The sequence below is a fragment of the Diadema setosum genome, chromosome 19 (genome assembly GCF_964275005.1).
Source record: "Diadema setosum chromosome 19, eeDiaSeto1, whole genome shotgun sequence".
Classification (NCBI taxonomy): Eukaryota; Metazoa; Echinodermata; class Echinoidea; order Diadematoida; family Diadematidae; genus Diadema; species Diadema setosum.
In genome coordinates this window covers 21,801,525-21,810,568 of record NC_092703.1, presented here as the reverse complement: position 1 = coordinate 21,810,568, position 9,044 = coordinate 21,801,525, and the positions used below count along the sequence as shown (strand labels likewise).

The window sequence follows — 9,044 nt, the reverse complement described above, 5'->3', positions numbered from 1 at the left end:
TACAGGGCCCTGTTTCATAAAGAATTGCGAATGATTTTATTTCAGTGGTCATCGAAATGTTCTCTTTGCCATTCCAGTTTATTTTGAGTTAATATCTATTCTCGTTTTGATTTTTGCCATTTTGTATGTCTTTATGCTATTTTCATAGATTATGTTTTCTTTTGTACCCGTTATATTGTTTATTCATGAATCAGTAGAGGATGTTGTTAATTCTTATAATGCACAGCCCCGTTGACAAGCAGCTTTGAAGCTGATAACATGTTTTTACCATGTTGAAGCAAATGAAAATCAAATCAAATCAATGTTATGCTCGATTTATCAAACGCAACTCGGTGAATCGAGCGTAAGTTAATTCTTAATCGTAAGTCTGTTTCATAAATATACTTACGCCTGATTTCAAGAAAATCAAGCAAAACTTTGAGCAGATCGAGTATCGAGTAACCTTGCGACTGATAGAAATCAAGCGTAAGTCTAACAGCTTAGATCAAGATAGGATTTAGTGCTCTGAAACGCTACTACTGCCGGTATGTTATACAGTCTCAATCTCGTCTCACTCAGTCAGAACCAGGCTTATAACTGTATACAATCGATCAGACTGAGTTAAGCCTAGCGAATTGAACTTATTAAAGAGCCGTCAGGAACGCTTATCAACTTTAGTTCCTTTTTACATTACTGTACGTGAAATTTGTTATCTAGCTTTACGCGAATACGAGGGTATCAATATTAGACAGTATATTAATTTCAGCTTCAGTTAGACAACATGAAAGTTGACGTCGATATTCAATGCTACGCAAAAACTGATTAAGGTTGAATGAACATGAATAATTATGAATTCTTTATCAAGTATTTTCTGTGATTCAGATGGATTCGGTAAAAAAAAAAAAAATACCTAGATCAATGACAAGTTGACTCCACAAAGAAGGCATTATTATTAATTCTGATACAAATATAAGGAAAGAAAATACAAATAATGAGAAAGAAAGCTTCATGAATTTCTCCAGCTCAGACTTCGAACATAAAACATAAAAGCGACCTCGGCATACTGATACCATGTACTTCTCTTCTATCAGGTGTGCCTTCCAGGGCCCCGTCTTATAAAGCCTTCAAATCAATCACAAGTCCCCAAATCAATCGCAACTTGCATTGCAGCACACAAAAAACTTGTGATTGATTTCTATCACAAGTCTTTATAAGACAGGCCCCAGGACTTCATATTTCCCTGGTCCCTAGGTTTTTTGAAACACTCTAATTCAATGAGTGAAAAATGCCACGAATTGGATGTTAAGATCTTGGAGAGAGTGGGGATGAAATGTATAATGCCAAGACAGCCTACCCCTCGCTACAAAGCAAGGCCAAGGAGCTGGAGGCGCTATCTAGGACACGGAAATCTAGTTACCGGAAGTCAGATTTGGAAGTTGGCCTGTCATGACGAGACAGGAAAGTGTGTTCCAGGCCCTGAAGGTGTGCAGTAAGTCAAGCATACCACGGGAAATCCTTTGTGGGTAACCACGTGCACAAGTACCTTCGAGTGAGTTTTTCTCTTTCGCTTTAGAAAATCTCGTAACAGGGTCTTTCGCTTTTTCAGTACCGTAACAGTAGTATTTGCATAAGCATAAGTGTTGTGTGTGTGTTTTTTTTTATTTCTTCTTCTGAAGAAGCTGTGATAATGATTTTCTTTTGTTCAAATTTTGTTCTCAATTGATTTCTTTCCATTGTCTTACTCTCTCTCTCTCCCTCTCTCTCTCTCTCTCAAAAAAAGAAACAAACTATCGAAATAGTAAACTACGTGTTCAAAATGTAGAAAAACGTAACACAACACTGCCTTATAATCTCTTAGGTTGCATATCCTCTGCGATTGCAATCTTTCCGCAGCGCTGAAACGTGGATTTACTCATCTCTTCGATACCTGATGCCGTACAAGAAGCTTGTCCACGTGACCACTCTCTCCATCAAGAAGACCTTGATGTCAGATGCAAATACAGCAAGGTTTTCAACAGGCCATTGATAGCGCTGGCTTCGTGAAAGAGGAGAAAAATGAGAGGGAGAGAGAGAGTTGAGTATCTTTTAGTATTAGCATTTAGCATTGAAAAAAAGGGAAAAGAATTGAGAGAAATACCATTATATGCATGTTTCATCTGGTAAGCTAATAGTTATGAAAAAGACAATGTGAACTGGAAAAGCTCAGACAACATTCATACAGCCTTAGTATTAACTCCTTTGCTTCGATAAGTATTACGTAGAATGAGAACTTGACTCTACATTTCGACAAGAAGACATAAGGAAACAAATTAAACTAGAAATGTCGCTATGGCGACTGATGCCTCCGCCATAATGCATGATTCTCCCAATAGGCGTATAGTACAATGTCTTCACAATGTGTGATCCATTACAGTTTCACATAACTGGCAAAATACTGAAATGACAGGTTTGTCAGAAATGTCTTGAACTGGGTTTGCTTTAATTTTTTAAGAGTGCAGGTACACATATATGGGGAATTGAGAATTTTTACTTGAATTCTGACAGACCTTTTTATAAGTTTACGCATTGAGTAATTTCCAAGGTATGAAGAAAGAGTGTAATGACGGTACAAAAAGTTTTTTTTTTTTTTTTTTTTTTTGGGGGGGGGGGGCATTGAAACCTGGCCTTTGACCCATAACCTTTGACCTTTGACCTTCTGGCTGGAAATTTCCCAGAGAATCTCCATTAGGTAATGCATGTATTAATTTTTGAAATTAATAATGCAAGCATTGCATATACTAGTATATGAGGGAAATAGTAAAATTTTGAGATGACCTTGACCTTTGACCCCTGACTATTGACCCATGACCCCTAAATTCCCTAGATAATCCCTGCCAGTCAGTACATGCGTATGTACCAAGTTCCACGAAGATGCATTGAACCATTTGTGAGAAAGGTGATATTGCAACATTTTCACCTAACCTTTGACCTTTTGACCTTTGACCTTATGACATGAAACTCTCTCTGGAGAATCTCTACGCAGTAGTACATTTCCACACCAAGTTTCAAGAAAATACCTTTGGGCATTGCATAGATATGGGGGAAATTGCAACATTTGTAGCATTGAATCATTACCGTTTGACCTTTGACCTCTTGCCAATGTTACTAAAATCTACTCAACTAATTGTCCTATCATACATCATCCTTGGACCAAGTTTGGTGAAAGCTGCTTCATCCAGTTTTGAGTTATCACGTAAACAGATAAATTTCAGGATTTGACCTTGATCTTTGACCTTTGACCTCTGTCCGATTTCACTGAAAAACTAATCAAGTAATTGTCCCATTATACATCATCCTCCAACAAAGTTTGGTGAAATTTGCTCCATCCAGTCTTGAGTTATCGCGTAAACGGATACAATTTCATGATTTGACCTTAACCTTTAGCCGATTTCACCCAAAATCTAATCAAATAATTGCCCCATCATACTTCATACTTGGACCAAGTTTGGTAAAATTCCAGTAAATATTACTCAAGTTATCGCGTAAACGAAAGCGGACGGACGGACGGACGTACGGACGGACGGACAACCCGAAAACATAATGCCTCCGGCACCATTTCGTGGCGGAGGCATAACAAATTAAGATCACATCGGCTAAAGGATGCTAGGAATTTTGATGAGAATTTGTTGTGAGGCTTTCAAGAAAATGAAAATGGTAAAGGTTCTTGCGCAGTGTTAATATCGAGTTTACCTACCATCGCACTGGTGCGTAATACCGTTGCAGTAAATGATTTGGACATTTGTCGGTAGTGTTTGTACATTTCACGTCAAAATTTAACGTTTGTACATTGCCCGGCGTATGTTCATTTCCTAGTGAGATTTGATTGATTTGATTTGATTTGATTTGATTTTATTTTATTGTTACACATTTCAAAACATCAAACATGATACGATCGATTGAACATAAGATTGAACATAGCGTCGTAAATTACAAAAAAAAATACAAGAGAAGACAATTTAACAAACATGAAATGTGGGGACCTACTAAAAAGCAAAGCTTGTAATGTATAGGTCCCTGTATATATGAAAGTGTTGGTCTTCTTAAACAACCTAGAAACGAAAACTATGAAAGGAAGGAAAGGGACGTAAAAGAAAGGAGAGCAAAAAAAAAGCAAAAGAAAGGAATAAAATATACGAAAGCATAGCGAAATACAAAGTAGCCACCTGTAACGCGTTTACAAGACTCCTTGTCACCCGAGCAACACAGTTACGTAACTGTAAGAATGCGCAAAAACGCACATGATACATAATGATTCATTAATTCAGGAATAGCCTTGACATAAATGACTCAGTAAAAGAAAAAACAAAAGGCAAACATGGAATACATATGATAAACAACGAATCTGATAAAGAAGATGGAGTTCAAATAAAATTGCATGTTGTATTATTAGATATAAGCCTGCACAAGGGATTTTTTTAGTTTACGTTTAAAACAGTTCAATGACAACGATTCAGTAATGTCGGAGTCAAGGCTATTCCAGAATGTTGGACCTGTATGTACTATTGTTTTAAGAGCAAATGCAGTTCTCACGGGAGAAAAGTGAAATGAATTTTCCTGTCTTGTAGGGTAGGAATGTATAACTTTATTTTTTACAAACATGGGAGTGAAAGCATAAGGTAATTCGTCTTTAGTTAACTGGTACATAAATATCCCAAGGGAGTAAGAATATATATCAAAAATCTTTAAGAGGTTATTACTTTTGAACAGAGGGCTTGTCGGTGCTAAATAATTGGTACAATTGATAATCCTTACAGCTCGCTTTTGTATTCTAAAGATAGACTCCAGGCGTATTTTGGAACAATTCCCCCAGGCCAGTATGCTATAATGAAGACACGGCAATAACAAAGTCGAATATAAGGTACGTAATATATATGTGGGGAAAACATGCTTAAGCTTCTGTATAACACCCAAATTTCTTGATAATAACTTACATAAATGATTTGTTTGTTCCTGCCAAGATAATTTACAATCAATTAAAAGACCAAGAAATTTAACTGAATTTGTCTGTTGTAAGTTTACTCCTGTGATTGAAATTGAGCCAGGTAAACAAGTGATTGTATTACTAAACACCATAAAATTAGTTTTGTTTAGATTTAGGGATAATTTGTTACTTTGAATCCAATCATTGACGTGATTCAACTCAGAGTTAAGCATATCAAGTAACTCAGTAGGATTTGTGTGCGTCAAAAAAAGACTTGAATCGTCCGCAAACAAGAGGAAAGAAAGGAGTGCTGACGACCTGGGCAAATCATTTATGTATACAATAAAAAGAAGTGGTCCCAAGAGGGAGCCTTGTGGAACACCACACGTTATATTTGCTGTGCTTGAATCAGAATCATTAATGTGTACAAATTGTGATCGATTTGTGAGGTAATCTCTGAACCACTCCAAGGCGCTGCCACGAATCCCGTAATGAGACAGTTTGTACAGTAATATTTCATGATCAATTGTGTCGAACGCCTTGGAGTGGTCCAGAAAAACTCCAACAGTGTGAGATTTAGCTTCGATAGCTTGAACAACTTTATCTATTAACAACAAAACAGCGTGAGAGGTCGAGTGTTTTTTGCGAAAACCAAATTGAATGTCTACTAAGATATCATGGTCATTTAAAAACTTGATAGTTCGGGAGTAGACAACTTTTTCAAGTACTTTGGAGAATGATGATAAAAGAGATATAGGTCTATAATTGCCCATGTCGTCCTGTCTGCCTTTCTTAAAAACAGGAATAATCTTGGCAACTTTCATTTTACTAGGAAAAACACCAGTCATTAAAGACAAATTGAATACATGGGTCAAAGCTGCGGCTACTTCATAAATGATTTGTTTAAGAAGAAACATTGAAATACCATCATAGCCTGAGCTTTGTTTAGCTTTAAAATTATTTACAATATCAATGACATCCAATGCATCTACGGGCGTGAAAAATATAGAACTAGGATTGGGATTCACAAGAAATGAATGTTTGTACATTTCCCGGCTCCACAGGGTATCATGATACACTCGTTCGACACGTTCAGTGTGTGAAAGATCAATGGAATGTCAGCAGCCCTAAAATGTACAAGTTCAGAAAAGACAATTACATGGTAAGCATGGCACATAATCGTCAAAGTCAACATCTACAATTGGCATGGTCATATCAGTCATTTCACTAACACCTTGTACTGAAATGGAATCCTTGTTAGTTCTAGTAGTAGCACTGCTACACCGCTTCAGACAGAACAGTGCATGTATTTGGAAAAAAGAAAACAAAACCTTTTACAGAACACTTCCACTGCTTAACTTTATACCAGTCAAATTAGGAAAGGGGAGAGGCAAACAGGGCATTTTGTACCAATTAGGCATTTCTAATGTTGATGCTGTATATAATAATGATTGTAGGATTCCGCAGAACTTTTTCACAACCACAATAGAGCCACCCAATGTGATGGCTAGCATCTAATGTTTCAAAAATTGTCAAACTCACCTCTGTCGTTCCACGTATCTCTTCCGTCTTGATAGGCCATTGTTTCTTCATAGATGCAAAAGGGGAGATCAGAGTGAGTCTGTGCATATTACAGAAAATAATGCAAACTTGGTTCTTATCATTTTCTTCTCCACAATATAGCATCAAGAGGAATTCATGTTTAATGTCGAGTGTTTTATTTTGCCACCGACACACGAGATACTTCTGTCTGAACTGACTGGCATGCTACACGAAATTGCTTCAATGTATCAATTTTTCGTCATTCACAAGGGTGAACTTTGAGAAACTGAGTTTTCATCTGCATGTCATACTGTCATATCATCTCCTGTAATCTAGTCTGAAAAAGAAAAATGCATGTATCAAATGCTAACAATAGCACTGATTATCAGTAGAATAATGTTATTTCATTCTGGGAAAAAAAAAACCAAACAAAACATATAGGTCTGAGGCTAATAGAAGCAAAAGAGCCAGAAGAACTGCCAAACAAACTCACCTGAAACCATCAGTTTGCTGATGTCATAGAATCTGTGTTGGACACTTCACACAAAAAGTAAAAGTCCTAGCAGACCAAGAAACCCCAGCAACAAAAGAACGAGGAAAGCATTTCACCATGATGAAACTCAGAAGTTGTCGAAGTCCTGCAAAAAAAGAAGACAAATGTAAAAAAAAAAAAAAAAAAAAAAAAAATCCAAAGAATATCCGATCAAAGTATTTTTACCATTCTGCAAGATAAATTAAATGTAAAACGCTACTCCTGGAATTATGCCTCATAGTGCTTTGGCGTCAACTTGCGCCAGAAAAGGTAGACTTCTGCTTTTACTGCCCGCAAATAGACGGCAGGATTCTGTATCAGATGAAATCGGGGGGGGGGGGGGGGACAGTTCGACATCTTCCCCACAGGTGTCACAAATCAGGCCAGACAAAGAGCTTCTTGAAAAGAATGGTAAATCAACATACATCATGCACTTGACGTTCGAAATAGAAACGAAAAAAAAATCTTATCAGCCTTGGAAGAAAGAAAACCTTGACACTAAGCTTGGTTTCATCAATTCTATCAGCTCAAACCAAAGAATGTAAAGCCGGTATCGCACGCTCAGCACATTAGTTGCATCTATGTGTATTGTGTGAATGTGTAAAAAAACGCTCCTGTCATTACCCTGGTAATCGAAAAATTCATCGCATGGAAAAGGATGAAGAAACAATTTCCAATGCAAAGTACGTGATGAAAGGGAGCACTACAACATTTCGCTTTGTGACTAATCGTCTAGATGCCGATTTCACCGTCCGGACTGTGTGAATGGAAGTTGTGAAGACTGTAATTATACCTCGAAGGAATGATAACAACCATCTATAAAGAATTCCTCGAGAAAGCTGGAGACGCCAAAATCTCATGGGGAAATGGGAAATGAAAAAGGGCTAATTCTCCCAAATGGAAGGTGAGGAGATTGTCGAAACTGAAGCATTTCGGCGAGTCCTGACCTACTTTGTGATGTCTCTCCAACAAAGGGAGCATTATTCATTTCTCACCTGTTCACGGCCTTCTGGCAGACCTTTCAAGTAGAAAGTGCCCTGAAGGATATTGTAAAGAATCAAGTTGTCCCTGGAATGGTGACATTTATCCAAGACTTCGGAAGAAACTCTACTAAATATTAGAATGACATGTTATTTTATGTTAAGGAAGAGGTAACTGTTCATTCCATGGAGGCTTACAATGTCGATCCAGTTAGTGGACAATTCACAAGAGATTCTTTGGTGATGTTGTCAGATGACCTCACTCATGACCACCACATCGTAGAGCACTTTATGCACGTGGCACACAATCATCTCAAAAACACTTAAGGAATGGATCTACAACTGCTGGTTGAGAAAAACGGTGGATGTGCAAATTAGTACGAAAAGGTTGCAGCTTTTTCAGACGTCAGTTATTCGGAAGAATCGTTCGCGTACACTACCACGACTATTTTGGGTCTGAACGTGGTAAAAGTGAGTCTGATGATGACACAAGTGTTGCAAAGGTTCAAGCAGAAAAATATCTATCTTGAGAAGACAGGTGGTGATCTACAATGCTCAAACTATGTACAACCTTTGCTAGCAAAAAGTGTGTCTTGAGGAAGACAAAGGTATACACCTTTCCAGAAGATTTGTTTGTTTGTCCAGAAGAACGAAGCAGACTGTGACATGAGAAATATGCAGGACTGAAAGTAGTTCCACAAACAAGGAAGATGCACAGCGTGCGCTTGACTATTAAGACTCCATTCACTGCCAAGGAGAAACAGCTCTCAACTGCTTTTGTTTATTAAAACTGCTTGCGAAATGAGGTACGCAGATGCACATAGACAGAGTACACTAGCTGGACAATGGTGTGAAGTCAAATTCAAGCCAGGATCAGACAATACCATCAAGCAAGACTGAAAAGAAACCATGCACGTGAGATCACATATCTGCCTATATGCTGCAGAATAATTATAGGACTGTGCCACTTTACATCAATAGGGTCTATAGAAATCTTAATTGAAAAGTCAGTAGGGCCTCTGACTGATTGAATACTAGGCGGTTACTATTT

The 9,044-nt window shown here is 37.7% G+C and overlaps 1 pseudogene; it reads right to left on the bottom strand.

Moving 5' to 3' along the window:
* Nucleotides 1–6,981: 6,981 nt before the first annotated feature.
* Nucleotides 6,982–9,044, bottom strand: part of LOC140242334 (uncharacterized) — a 38,566-nt pseudogene continuing 36,503 nt past the window's right edge.